The following is a 14,290-nucleotide window of genomic DNA, read 5'->3' as shown; positions in this document are numbered from 1 at the left end:
AGAGCTCACCAACACTCATTTTTTGGGACAGGCACTTATTTTTCCACGCCAGATTTTGACCCAAAGCAAGACAGAGAAAAACAACAATTCTTTTCAATGCAAAAGGTCTCACATTTGCTTCAGTTAGAGCTATTGGCATTGTAGATTTATAACTGGACTTTTCTTGCCACATAAATTGGTCAACCCTGCCTCATTATTTTGTCTTTTCCTGCCATATAATTCCGGTGGCCCTGCATATAACCAAAGCACTTCCATTTACCTTCTTCCTCTATCTGCAGCAAAAAATGAAAATGTTGCCATATAGCATCCTAATTTAAATCTGCCGAGCTGATTCCAACAGAATACCACTTTCACCCCCCATCATTAGAGATGCTAACTGGCTGGCTAACACAATTCCCCCCAAAAAGACACAAAACAGCCACTGTGGAGAAATAAACAAGAAGTATCACCCAAACATATCAAGAGTGTTCAAACAGTCATAATATAATAAGGATGTTAAGATGACCTGAATCATGGTCACAATTCCAATAAGAAAAGCTTATTAAAACATATACAATTATCATATAAACCTTTATCGGATATTACAAACAAGGCCTTTAAAGCACAATTTTGACAAACTGTAAAACAAACATTCTAGCCATGAGAAAGCTTAAAAAACACTGAATAGTGGGATGGGTTATTATTTTGAGGTCCCAACTAACCTAGTGTGGGGACCTAGAGATGATGTAGAAAGAAAGAGCATTTTGAAGGTGGTCCCAGTGTCCTAGGACCACCACAGGCTGAGTCATGAGCAAAAATGTTTTGTAAAAGTAACGCCCTGCAAAGCATTATGGAGCGAGCTTTCCTTCCGCAAATGTTATTGTATGTTGACTGCAATGCTCAGAAAAACCCATAGAGAACACCATAATAAAATAGCATTTGGTAGAAACATGGTCATGTACCCATACAGTCAGCCCTCAGAGAGCATACCCACAAGAAAAAAATGGGAAAAGGTAATGCAGTGTAACCATGTACTTAGGCCCATATTTATACTTTTTGACCCAAACCAGTGCCGGCGCTGGTTTGTGTAAAAATTTTTACCGCCGGCTAATGCCATTCCTACGCGCCAGGCAGGCGCCTTAATTAAGGATTGACGTTAGCCGGCGCTGCGGGCTGGTCAGAGTAAAAAAAAATGACTCTAACCAGGCAGCGCCGGCATAGGGAAAAATGGGGGTTATGCGTCAAAAAATGGTGCAAGTCAGGTTAGAGTAAAAAATCTTGGCTCTAACCGGACTTGCACCATTTTTTGATGCACAACCCCCATTGAAATGACTCCTGTCTTAGCAAAGATAGGAGTCATGCCCCTTTCCCAATGGCCATGCCCAGGGGACTTCTGTCCCCTGGGCATGGCCATTGGGCACAGTGGCATGTAGGGGGGCCCAAGTTAGGCCCCCCTATGCCACTTTAAAAAAATATAAAAATTATACTTACCTCTACTTACCTGGTATGGGTCCCCCGTCCATGGGTGTCCTCCAGGGGTGGGCGAGGGTGTCAGGGAGTGTCCCTGGGGGCAGGGAAGGGCACCTCTCGACTGCTTCCATGATCAGAGACCATGGAAGTGAGCCCACAGGCCCCTTAACGCCTGCCCTCACCCAGGTGTTAAAAAACGGCGCACATCAGGCTGTGCGCAGTTTTTTAAGGCCCGCCCCCTCCTGTGCATCAAAATGACTCAGGAGTATAAATAAGGCACACAGGCCTTAAAGTAATTTTTGGGACGGAGCGCCTACTTTGCATGTCATTAACGCAAGGCGGTTTCCCGCATCCAGAAAATGACGCACACAGAGGAATTTTGACGTTCGCAGGGTCGGGCGTCATAGTATAAATATGGTATTAGGTTTGCGCCGAATTTGCATCAACATTTTTTACGCAAATTTGGCGCAGAGTATAAATATGCCCCTTAGTCCCTAGAAACTGTAGTGCATTATACATTTTCAAGACAAAAAATCTTATTACATTGATATTGCAAACAAGGCCCATAACACTGAAACTCTCCCATCTAAAAAACAAAACTTCCAGCCATGAAAACTCTTAAAGCAAACTGAATGTTTGGAGGGGTTATTATTTTGGGGTCCTGACTAACCTAGTGTGGGGACCCAGAGATGATGTAGACGGAATGAGCATTTTGAAGGTGGTCCCAATGTCCTAGGACCACCACAGGCTGAGTTATGAGCAAAAATGTTTTGTATAAGTAATGCCCTGCAAAGCATTATAGAGTGAGGTTTCCTTCTGCAAATGTTATTGTATGTCGACTACAATGCTCAGAACAACGCCTAGAGAACACCACAATAAAAGAGCATTTGGAAGAAACATGGTCAGGCACCCATACAGGCAATACTCAGAGGACATAACTACAAAAACAAAATGGTAAAAAGTAATGCAGTTTAACCATGTATTTAGTTCCTAGAAAGTGTAGTGCATTATACATTTTCAAAACTAAAAAGCTTTTTACATTGATATTGCAAACAAGACCAATAACACTGAAATTCTCCCAGCTTAAAAAAAACAAAAAAAACTTATATTTATGAAAACACTTAAAACAAACTGAATGGTTGGAGGGGTTATTTTTGGGGGGTCCCCTCCCCACTAACCTAGTGTGGGTACCCAGGGCTGGTGTAGACAGAAAGGGTACATTGTTCTGAATGTTTTGGTGGTGGTCCCATTGTCCTAGGACCACCACAGGCTGAGTGACGTTTTTTTAAAGTAATTCCCTGCAAAGCATCACGGGGCAAGTTTCTGTGCCACAAAGATTTTAGTATGTTGATATGACTGTAATGTTTAGAACAGCCCCTAGAGAACACCACCATGAAAATAGCATTTGTAAAACATATGGTCATGTAACTATATAGTTAGACCCAGGTGAGCATAAATACACAAAAAGAAAACAGGAATAAATAATGCTGTATAATCATGTTTTCAGCACCTTAAAGACATAGGTGGTCATTCCGACCTCGGCGGTCTTTTCAATAGACCGCCGAGGGACCGCCGTACGGAAGACCGCCAGTGCTGGCGGTCTTCCGCACGGGCCATTATGACCGTTGGCAGCGCTCCGCCAGTTTCCGGATGAAGAGCCGCCAACAGCCATACTGGCGGCAGGCGGGGAAGTGGAGGTAGCTCCACCTCCACCGCCACGCCAACAGAACACCGCCCAGCGAATCACGACCTGTGATTCGCTGTGGCGCTGTTCTGTTGGCGTGGCGGTGTCGGCGGAGCTGCCCCCATGGGTCCCGTTCCCTCCCGGAGGATCACCGGAACAGGTAAGGTGATCGTCCGTTAGGGAAGGGGGGTGGGGGGGTGTTGTGAGTTGTGTGCGTGCATGGGGGTGTGCGTGTGTGTATGTTGAGGGGGCGTGTGAGTGCGTGCATGAATGCGGGGGTGTGTGTGTATGTGCATGAGTGCGTGCATGAATGCGGGGGGTGTGTATGTGCATGAGTGCGTGCATGAATGCGTGCATGTATGTGTGTATGTGTGTGTATATGTTGGGGATCGGGTTGGGGAGGGGGGTCCTGCAACCTTTTGGCGGTGGCAGGGGTGGTGGGGGGGGTAGGGGAGGGAGTCGGGTGGTGGTTGGGGGTGGGGAGACCCCTATCAGTGCCAGGGAAGGGATTCCCTGGCACTGACAGTGCTTACCGCCATGGATTTCATGGCGGTCCCAAACCGCCTGAAATCCATGGCGGTAAGCCGGGGTCAGGCGGGTTGGAATACCGCCGGCGGTATGTGACGACCGCCGGGCTGGAGACCCAGGTCTCCAGCCCGGCGGTCGGAACAGTGAAGCGGCGGCTGGCTATGGAGGTAACCGCCATGGTCAGAATTCATGAAAAAAGACCGCCGCTTCACTGCCGACTGCCACGGTCGGAATGACCACCATAGTGTATTACAGATTTTTAGGAGCAAAAGGCCTATAACAATAATATTACAAAGGAGACTATAAAAATACAAACCAGTCCTATCTGCAAACAAAGGTTCTAGCCATAAAAGCACTTAAAAAAGACACTGAATGGTGGTAGGAGTTATTATTCTGGAGTTCCCACTTACATAGTGTGCGTACCCAGATATGATGTAGACGGAAAGAGCACATTTTTGTGAACATTTTGGTGGTGGTCCCATTGTCCTAGGACACCACAGGCTGTTTTGTCAAAGTAATGGCCTGCAAAGCATTATGGGGCACGTTTATGTGCCACAAATATTTTAGTATGTTGATATGACTGTAATGTTTATAATAGTCCCTAGAGAACACCACAATCAAAATGGTATTTGTGAAAAAACATGGTCATGTAATTATATAGTCAGCCACTAAAGGACATAACCACAAAAAAACAGTAATAAATAATGCAGCATAACTATGCATTTAGTTCCTAAAGAACACAAAACATTACACATTTTCAGAAATAACAAGACTCAAGCACTAATATTACCAACCAAGCACTTAAAACACCAACTATTTCAAAAGAAATACTCTAGCCATGAAAGCACTTAACAAAACACTGCATAGTGGTAGGGGTTATTCTTTTGGAGCCCCCATTAACATAGGATGGAGACCCAGAGCTAATGTAGACGGAAAGAGCATGTTGTTGTGAACCCTTTGGTGGTGGTCACATTGTCCCAGGACCACCACAGGCTGAGTTATGAGCAAAAACGTTTTGTAAAAGCAATGCCCTGCAAAGCATTATGGGACAAATTCAGCCACAAATATTTTTATATGTTGATATGACTGTAGTGCTTAGAACAGCCCCTAGAGGACACCACAATGAAAATAGTACTTATAATAAACATGGTCATGTAACTATATAGTTAGCCCCTAGAGGACATAACCACACAAAAAGAAAGTGAATTATGAGAAACAAAGTTTTGTATAAATAATGCCCTGCAAAGCATTATGGGGCAGATTTCCAGATTGTGGAGAATATTGTAGTATTGGCTCTCACGCTGTGCCCGGAGAGCTGCTTTCACTTTGAGGATTTCTGTTTTACGTAAAGCATTTACCTATTTCAAGTGTTTTAAGGGGAGACCCACAAGAAATTACTTTGATTAGGTAACTGTGAACAATGTGACAAGCCCTCAAATACCGCTGATCAAGGTCACGCTGTTGTGCCTGTTTTTCGATGTGAGCGCCATGGTCACCATGCAGCACGAAGGGGAGAGACAAAAGATTTAAAAATTGTTCACCCAAGCTGAAGTAGATATTGGCAATCGTGAAATGATCCATGTAACAAGGGCAGTCTGCGAAGAGGTAGCAAAGCTACCCCCCAGCGGGACAAATGTAAAGTAATTACCAATGACATCAAGGGATTTTTGAAAGGCAAGCCCACAAAAGAGTGAAAGTGATGGCTGTGAGGTGGCTGTGGTTAAAAGCCCACATACTTACAACGGGTCAAAGTGCTTGCGTGCTCAACCTAAAAGAGGAGAAAAAAGGAGGAACAGAAAAACATAAACATAGTGACAAAAAAAGAAAGCAGGGGTGAAAAATAACCTAAAAGAGTGAGATAAATTGGAACAGTGTGTCTCGTGGTGGATGAAAGGGGTATGTGTTGGAATCAAGCCTACACAGCCTTGGAATTCAGAAACCCTAACATTCAATAGCACCAGCTGTGGGTGTCTGAACAAAAGGGTTTGCCACAGAACCCCCGGAACCCTATTTTGAAAATGAAGCACTGATGGCATATCCCTAATAGGTCTGTCAGGCTTTGCAGGTCACTTTTCTGGTCGAGCATAATCCTAGAGTGAGTGACTGATGCTGGACAGCTTCCCTTCTCAGACTCACCACGAAGGGCCCACAATAGAGCTCAGCCTGCAGCACAGCACAGCTTCCATGAAGAGAAAGATCAGTCTACACTAGTGTTGCAATCCCTATGTTTATAGCTGCTGTTGCTGCCAGCCATTCTTCTTTATACAGACCAGTGGCAGCTCCTCCGTATGGTTGGAGGAGCATCACCCCCCCTCCGCCTGCAGCTGCAAAAGCTTTTAAAGAAAGCAATAATAAACACTGTTTATTATTGTTTTCTTTAAAAGGGGTGGGGCCAAGGGGGGCATGTACTGAGGGGGTGTGCTCAGCAATCCCCCTCAGAGTTCATGTGTGTTTTTGCCGGCGTCTCAGGTCGGTCAGACACATATGCGTTGTAGGCTGTCTCCAGCCCAGCAACTGTGTTGCAGGGCTGGAGAGAGCCTGCACTGGCTTTCAGTCTGCCTGGGAGCGCCCTGGTTGGGTGCTCCTAGCCAATCCTGACGCTGCTTTGGCCATCGCCAAGTTTGGCCACAGGGCAGGCTGGGAGCGTGTGCCTGCAGCAGCAATGAGGGACAGAGGAGCGCGGCGCGGGAGCACGCCGAAGAGGTAAGTGTTTTTTTTTTATTTAATTTAATTACATTTTTTTGCCACTCCCCTCTGCCCCCTGAGCGCCTCCTCCCTGCCCTGCCCCTTTCACGGTCCACGAGCCGCTACTGATACAGACCTCTACACTTTCTAAATCAGGGGTCTCCAACTTTTTCTGTAATAAGAGCTACTTATGTTAAATGAAATTCATCCCAAACTACTATTATTATTAGATTGAATCTATGACGTCACCGCAAGATTATATCCATGAAAGATTACAGGCACTGAGCACCTCAATTCAGCTTATAAAAATGCGTTTTGAATGTGGAATGATTCACATGGGTAATATGAAGAAGCCAGTAATAAACCTTTCCAGCTCTGCATAATTGACCTCTCAAATATCAGCTTTAAATACATTTTGGAATTGTACTTATTTTTCTTCAAACATCAGCAAATGAGTTCTCAAAATACCTACATTTTCATTTCAATTACTTGCTCTTTAATTTTAGGAAACATATATTAATTCAACAAAGCAAAGTTTTCAATTTAGACTGGGATGCACACAGAAGAGCTACTTACAGGTCGTTGGAGAGCTACCAGTAGCTCACGAGCTTCTCGTTTTAGAAACCTGCTCTAAATGTTTCAGTTGCTTCACCACAGACATGTGCTCTAAAAAGTGTAGAACTGCAGACAGAAGGAAAAAAAAACAATAACTAGCTGAAAAATATCTGCAGTTATTTTTTCTAAAAAAACAGTACTCATTACTAAAACAAAATAAATCTGCAAAAAATGCCCTGACTATTTTGACTGTCCGTAGCCATGAACTGTTATTACACTGCAGTGAGTTCGTTTTGTAGAGAGAACAACTTGCAATTGAAGTGCCGGGGGAAGAAATAAAATGAGACTTATGTATCGACCATGAGTGGCGCACTCACAACAAACCGAGCTGTCCCATATATAAAAGAAATCATTAATCCTCAACACAAATACATTAATTTTATCTGAATTAGAAAGATGCAAGATTTAGTTGGTTACCCCAACAATATAAAAACATCTCTGTAGAAGGCGTTCAATCAAAGACTTAGGGCCAGGATCATCTTTGTTTGAGAGCAAATGTAGAAAAATTACCATCAGATGTCAACCAGAAGCATAAGGTAGCAGGTCTCCCGACAGTAAAGAAAGTTAACCCCTGACCTCCAGGTACTGATTACGATATTTCTGGGAAAGGCCCTTCTGATTTACAAACTGTGTGACACGGGAAGCTCTGCGTGCATTCATTACTCTAAGCACTTGCTGTGGGAATCCTTTTGTTGGTAGGCAGACATTTAAGATGTGGTTAGCTTTCATGTCGCTTGCTTTTGTGCTTCACATCTGAGTCATCCAGAGAGGCGGGAATATGAATGGAAAGATCTGGGACAAAACATGACTTCCTGCGTGGCACTGGTTAAAGCACAGTTGCACACATGTCAAATGAACGCCTAATGTCTCTAAATTGAATACTTTTTTTCTGTAAAGTCCTTCTTTCCACCCTTATTTTCGCTCCTAATGCCTATGTGCCTTACTTCCTTGTTCCTAGTGGCTGGCCCATGTAAATCAAGTGCATACATTTACAAAGACATTGGCTATATAGCCAAAGGATTTAGATTTGCAGTTCTGAAACACAATTTCGAAGGGATCTGCGTGAACTATTTCAGGGACCCTAAACATTGCTGAGGTTTTTGTAGGAGCTCTCCATGAGAAGATATTTTTTTAAAAAGACAATTTGCGAAATTTTTAAGAACCTTTACCCAAAGAAATTGGCTGAAAAGCCTAAAAGTGTGCTTCTCCGCATCCCCACACTCACACTCGGGTGCTTCTCCCTTTTACTGCATGTTGCAATCTCGCTTGTGTACTTCTCCCCCGCCCACTTCATGTTACTTTTCCTTGTGTGCTGCTTTTCCCTCGCTCCACCATCTCCCCATTGCTTCATCCCCAGCTCGCTCTCCATTTGACCCCACCCCTGAGGTCATTTAAAAAAAAAAAATTAGGGGGGAGGGTCAGGCAGCATATTGTTGCTGGCCCCTCCATCTTAAAAAGTGCTTTTTCGCTACTTCTTTTTCATGTCCCATCTCAGATCAGTAAAATAAATCATATTCCTGTAGAGAAGATTTTCACCCATTAAATATGACTGACAGTCTACTCGGAAGACGGAGATTATGGAAATAAATAAATAGTTTCACAGAGGTCACGTCCTTTTACTTTGACAGCAGAACTAGCCGCATGTTTGACCGATCTTACCCGCTCATAGAGGAGACCTATATTATACCGTGTCACACAGGCTTAGGAAGAAGTTTGATGCAGCGATAGGGATCGAGATTGAACCATACATAACACGTCATACAACCAAATAAATCTATCAATATAGACCATAAAATTCCTCGATTAGAGCCATCAAATAACAACAGTATCAACTATTTCCTGTATGCCACCGCAGAGAAAATGCCATTACTTCAATTATCGAGCTCCTGAAATCATCCTGAAATACTTATCAACTGTCAACTTGAAGCCATAAATGTATTCATTTCCAATAAAAGAACACATCTTTATAACTGTTCTCCTAGGAAGATTTTGACTTGTGTGGAGTCAGACAAGTCAAAATATCTGGTGATAATATTGCTCTAGTAAATCAGGCCCTTGAAACCCTAGGCTTAATTCACCCGATTTCTTTAACCGATGATATGCTTTTCAAAGTACTGTTAATGTGAAGCCATTGCCTAAGTGCAACAGTGACTCCTGCAACCATGTTGTTTTCTCGCCCAAACTAAGGCCCATATTTATGGGAAAATGACAAAGTGTGACCCTGCGCCAAAGTTTACAACGCCGCGCTCTGTCATTTTCACAATGCGGGGATGAGCCATATTTAATTGAATACGGCGCATCCCTGTGTTATCTCTTGCGCTAAATTTAGCTGCCAGTGCCAACGTAGGCATCCTTGCACCATTGTGCAAGGATGTCTGCTTTGAGGGGTGCAATTGATTATGTGCGGTAAGGTGTCCCATCCTGCACATAAGTAATCACTAGTGGTGATTTGGCAATTCTGTGTGTGCTGCGGAATACAGCACACACAGAAGTGCCAAAGAGTCATTTTCAAATGATTGTTTATGTTCAGGAAATTGAACCTTCCTGCACATAAACTATAATAATTTCTGGCATTTTGCTCTTTCTATGCGTGCTGCAGAATGCAGCACACATAGAAAAAGCAAAAAATGCAGGGGAATAAAAGTATTCTTCCTTGTTGCGCCTTGCTAACGCCACCTCTGGTGTTGCGTTAGATTTTGGTGCTGCCTCAGGTTTACAAAAAAAGCGTAAATCTGGGCAGCGTCAAAATTCAATGGGTGTTGCTGTGGCATGCCTACAGCAACACCCATTGCACGCCCCTTCCACGCAAAGTGCTGTTTGTGAAGGGGCCGTATTTACCAGGTGGCGTTAAGCCACAAAAAGTGGCTTTACGCCACCTTGTAAATACGTCTCAGGGCATAGCGCTACCAGAGCGTCAAGTAAAGTGACACTCCGGTGGCGTTAGGGGCTCTTAAATATGCCCCAAAGTGTGCTTACAGGATGTCCCCATTTTTGATGCTTCCAACATCTCTTTCCCCCTTTGGATCTCAAAAAACATAAGGCCTTGATTAAATTGCATTGCCAAAAAATGTAACATTTTATGAAAAATGAAGGTTGTCTTCTTCCTCTCTAATAATCCCTGTCTCTGGCACATGTGCGCAGCCTTTGATTCTAAAAACCATGTGATCCCAATACAAAGCCTATTTGTAGGGGAGCAGTCGATCTGGATGCCTGGCAAGATAGATGCTCACTAGCTTAGCTCTTGCCAGAGCAGGGCCACTGGGCTTCCTCCTACCACCATCCGGGGGTGCCACCATCAGAAACGGGGTTTCCCGATAGGTGGGGCTACCACCACCTGTGGGGGCTGGAGAACCGGTAGATGGGCCTCTGAGACCTAGGCCTGGACCCACCGACTTCCTCCCATGGCCTCGCCTCCCATATTGCAGCTTGGGGACCTAATGACTCTACCCTGGTACCCAGAGGACAGCAGGAAGACACTGGGCTTTACTGGGACTGGCGGAGACCTACAGTGAACATGCCACCTACGGAATGCCTTGCCAGCACACCCGAAGCCCAGCTGGCATACAGAGGATATCTGAGCCCCACGAAGGGTCCAGGCCATGACATCGGTTACACACATTCATGTGCAGAGTACAGTGCCTGGCAGCAGCAATCATCAGCACATTTTCTTGCCCCTGCAGGCCCAGTCGGGGTAGCCATCTCCTCTGCAGGGGCAAAGGCCAGTGTTGGAGCACTAGTCAACCAGCCTGAGGCCTACTTCCACGATGCTAGAGATGAGAGGGTTGAGTCGACAATAATCAAGTCAGGAGGCTTCCAAATCCCCCCATTAAGATCGCCTGGCCTTTTACAAGCACCCTGAGTCCCCCATTTTGGAGTGCTGCCTCACAGACGTCACAACATGCCCATCCTTTCCCTGTGGGGCCTAGTTCCCTCCTTCTACACCATCTAGAGGCACTGCTGGACTTTCTGGTACTGAGAGGACTGCTGGTGCCCTTGTTTTCTAGGACCTGGCAGGGGCTCCCCCACACTCCTCTGGGGAACTGAGTCTGCCGCTCCTCTGAGACGCAACCCAGGGGCACTGTCTTGCTGGTTTCGCTTGGGCACCACATTTCACCATGCTAGCATCCCTTTTGGACTTAGACCTGGTCACTGGCTGGGTCCCCTATCCTCTTCCCGTGGAGTATTGTACTTTGATCATCCATGCCTACCTTGGCCTTCCTCCATCAAATCGAAGTCCACTAGGCAGCTCATGTTCACGGAGGTGGTTAGGGGGAAGCAGCTTAAGCCAGGGAAAGATGCATGCTCTTCCTCTGACTCCTCCCTGGATGTCAAGGGAACTTAGTACTCTTACGACCATGCTCTCAGAGGTGTCAGAGAACACCTCCAAAACCTCATGGACACGCAAAGTATTCGTCAATACATTGTCTCCTTCACTGCCAGGCTGGCCATGGCTGAATCCCCCCAGGACCAGATCGATAATAAATAGCGACCTCTATTGTCTGTGAACAAGATCACTAGCACCTCCAGAAGAAAACTGTGGAGCTAGAAGGCCGGTCCCATATGCACAACATTCTGACTTCTGGGGTGGAGGAAAAGCTGGAAGGAGGCGACATCATGAGCTTCTTGAGCTGCTTCCTGCCAGCCCTCACTGGCCTTTACTTTCACCCTTCCTTGGAGTTCCAGGGAGTCCACAGGATCCATCAGCATAGACCACCACACAATGAGGGCCTGAGGCAGATCATTGCACGCTTTCTGAGCTATCAGCAGGCCAGGCAAGTGAGCTAGGTGACAAAAAAAATAGCTTCTTTCTTCACGACGGGCATAAGATTTTCTTGTCCAAAACTTTTCCCTGGAAACACAAGCCACCTGTAAGTGCTTTCTCAAGCTGTGACTTTGTATTCGTCAACTTGGCATTTGTTAAGGCCTCCTGGATCCGGCAGTACTGCTGATCACCAAAACAAAAAAACAATGGAATTCCACTATCCTGGTGAACTGGAAGGGGATCTGGATGCGGCTGTGCAAACAGATATGGACCTGGTACTCGTATTGGGTCCTGCCAATTCTAAGCCTTTGCCCAGGTTACTTGGCCCACTGGAGGCCCTTCCCAATGAACGCCAGTGGATGGAGGACATCACTTGTGGTTTGGGTGCTCCAATCCCCACCTTACCCACAAAGAGCCATATTTGAGGGACAAGTCCCCGTCCCCTCTGAAGTCCACTGCCTCTGCTGAAGAGGCATCTCGTCCTTGAGGTCCTGCTGGGTCAGATCAATCTGATGCACACCACACCACCCTCTACACTGCTGGCCACACACACACTTGCTTACAGGCCCCTACCTCTTTCCGGTGCCCCAACAATAGGACTTGAGACACAGAGGCCACTCCCACCACAACATACCCTGCATGTCCAAGAGACGCTGGTTGCTGTGCTTCTGCACCCTGGCACCCCCCTCAGGCCTGACCAGAGATAGACCGGATGGTACTTGAATGGTCATGGATGAGAGAGTGGACAGACGCACAATGCTATCAGCATTTGAAGAGCATATTTCTGCCATTTGTATGGTCTTATACAGGGTGGGGGTGTACTTTCTGTAGTGTCCTAGGGTTCCTTCGAATGGAGTCAAGGTGGGCTGGGTCACAGGTTTTGGAGTGTGTGTGCGTGTTTTTAAAATAACTTGTTAATGGTTCTGAGATAGATGGTAAGTTGAGAACGGGTTGTGCCGTTAAGAGGCAACGTTTTTCCAGATATTCTTTTGCCTGTTTTTCGTGCTGTGCACGAGGGTGCCCGGTGGTCTGGTACCCGTGTCTGTCCATCATGTAGAATAAATCAAGTTATTCAACAGCTTGGGTGATTCTCTGTTGAGTCTGTCTTCTCGGAGCCTGCGGTCTGGATGCTCTGCTGCTCTCTGGCGGCTTTTCTTTCTCTTCCCGACATCATTACAAGCATTTTGAACTCGAAGTACAGTGACTCCACATCTGAGTTCCCATGCGGCCTACAAAATGAGCTATTGTTCACATTCATCGCCCGGCTCTTGGGCTCAGGCTCCACTCAATTAGAAGCGAAAAAACACACGGAGGAAAGGAATACCCGCTCTCCCAAAATGGCACCGCTCGCTAAGCCAGCCCCAGAAATCAAGACACCAAAACAGTAATTAGCACAGGAAGCTTAATTCCACTTCTTAATGGAACAATTCAGAAAAAGGACGTCTTCAGCTCTTTTTGCAAGTAATAACACATCGGTAGCCGGAAGAGTAGTCTAGATGATGTTAATTGTTAAGGCCTTATCCTATAACATGCGTCACGAGACGAGGAAAGGAGTTTTGTGCTAGGGTTATCATGGAAACGCACAAAACCAGAATCCTAATCTAAGCCTTCGCACTTGTCCAAAAATAGTTTTTTTATTGGGCGTGTCACTTTATTTGACTATGTCATAAACTGAAAATAAGGATATTTGTGCAATGTAAAAATACATGAGTAAATAAATATGACTAAAAAACTACATTGTTTTATGTAAATCTCTCCTCCTCTCAGGGTGTCAAACCTCCCCACACTCATTCTTAATCATTGAATCATGATTTTAATAATTCACTTTAGACTGCAGACAAGGAAACTGCTCTTCTATATAAAATGTCCCATGTTGCTTTCAAACACATTTGCTCTGTAAATATCTAAAATGTACAAGAAATGAATAGATTGGTTTCTGCTTGCTAGACGTTAGCACTGTGAACAGCCAAGCGATGACTGAATTTCTTTAGGTGTTTTATGGTCTGCAGAAGCATTTGTAGTTCTCAACATAAATATTAGTATTACCAATGTCATACCTGCACTTTAGGCTGGAGAGCAGCAGAAAAAACGTAGAAACAAGAATATTAGAGTAGGATTGCAAATAGTCGAGATATACAGAAACTACAGAGGTCGCAGGGGTCGAGATAAACAGGAACTAATAGGGACCGAGTTGCACCACCATTATTTTTACTTTTAAAACGTTAGACTATGTCAAGTGACCGCTTTTACTGTTGTGATGTATTTCTTTTTGCAGTCAGAACATATAACCCGATATACTACTTTGAGTAGTTTTTTAATGTTTACATCAGTAGGCGGCGAATTCTAGTGTCTATTTTTTATATTTCAATACGGGTTACTTGAGATAAATAATGGAGATTAATTTTAAAACTGCACCTGATACTCTCTATAAAGTTAATCGTTTCATATGCCCTCTTCAGGAGCTGAGGGGAATCAACACCGTGATCTGTTTTGACCTCCCCCTTCCACCTTCGAATAGTTTGCCTTGGCTCAACCCCATCCCAGCAATCACAGTCTCACCTATGCAA

At 45.0% G+C, this 14,290-nt stretch overlaps 1 protein-coding gene across 1 annotated transcript in view; it reads right to left on the bottom strand.

Moving 5' to 3' along the window:
* The window catches only part of GLI2 (GLI family zinc finger 2), a 1,057,303-nt gene that overhangs the window by 823,757 nt on the left and 219,256 nt on the right, over window positions 1-14,290 (bottom strand). Inside the window, exon 2 of the mRNA XM_069224622.1 lies at window positions 6,923-7,027. The gene's annotated coding sequence lies outside the window, so the exon portion shown is untranslated. The remainder of the gene's footprint in view (window positions 1-6,922; window positions 7,028-14,290) is intronic.

The sequence above is a fragment of the Pleurodeles waltl genome, chromosome 3_1, assembly GCF_031143425.1.
Source record: "Pleurodeles waltl isolate 20211129_DDA chromosome 3_1, aPleWal1.hap1.20221129, whole genome shotgun sequence".
NCBI classification, from domain to species: domain Eukaryota; kingdom Metazoa; phylum Chordata; class Amphibia; order Caudata; family Salamandridae; genus Pleurodeles; species Pleurodeles waltl.
Note: the sequence above shows the minus strand (reverse complement) of the source record. Positions and strands in the feature narration are given on the sequence as shown.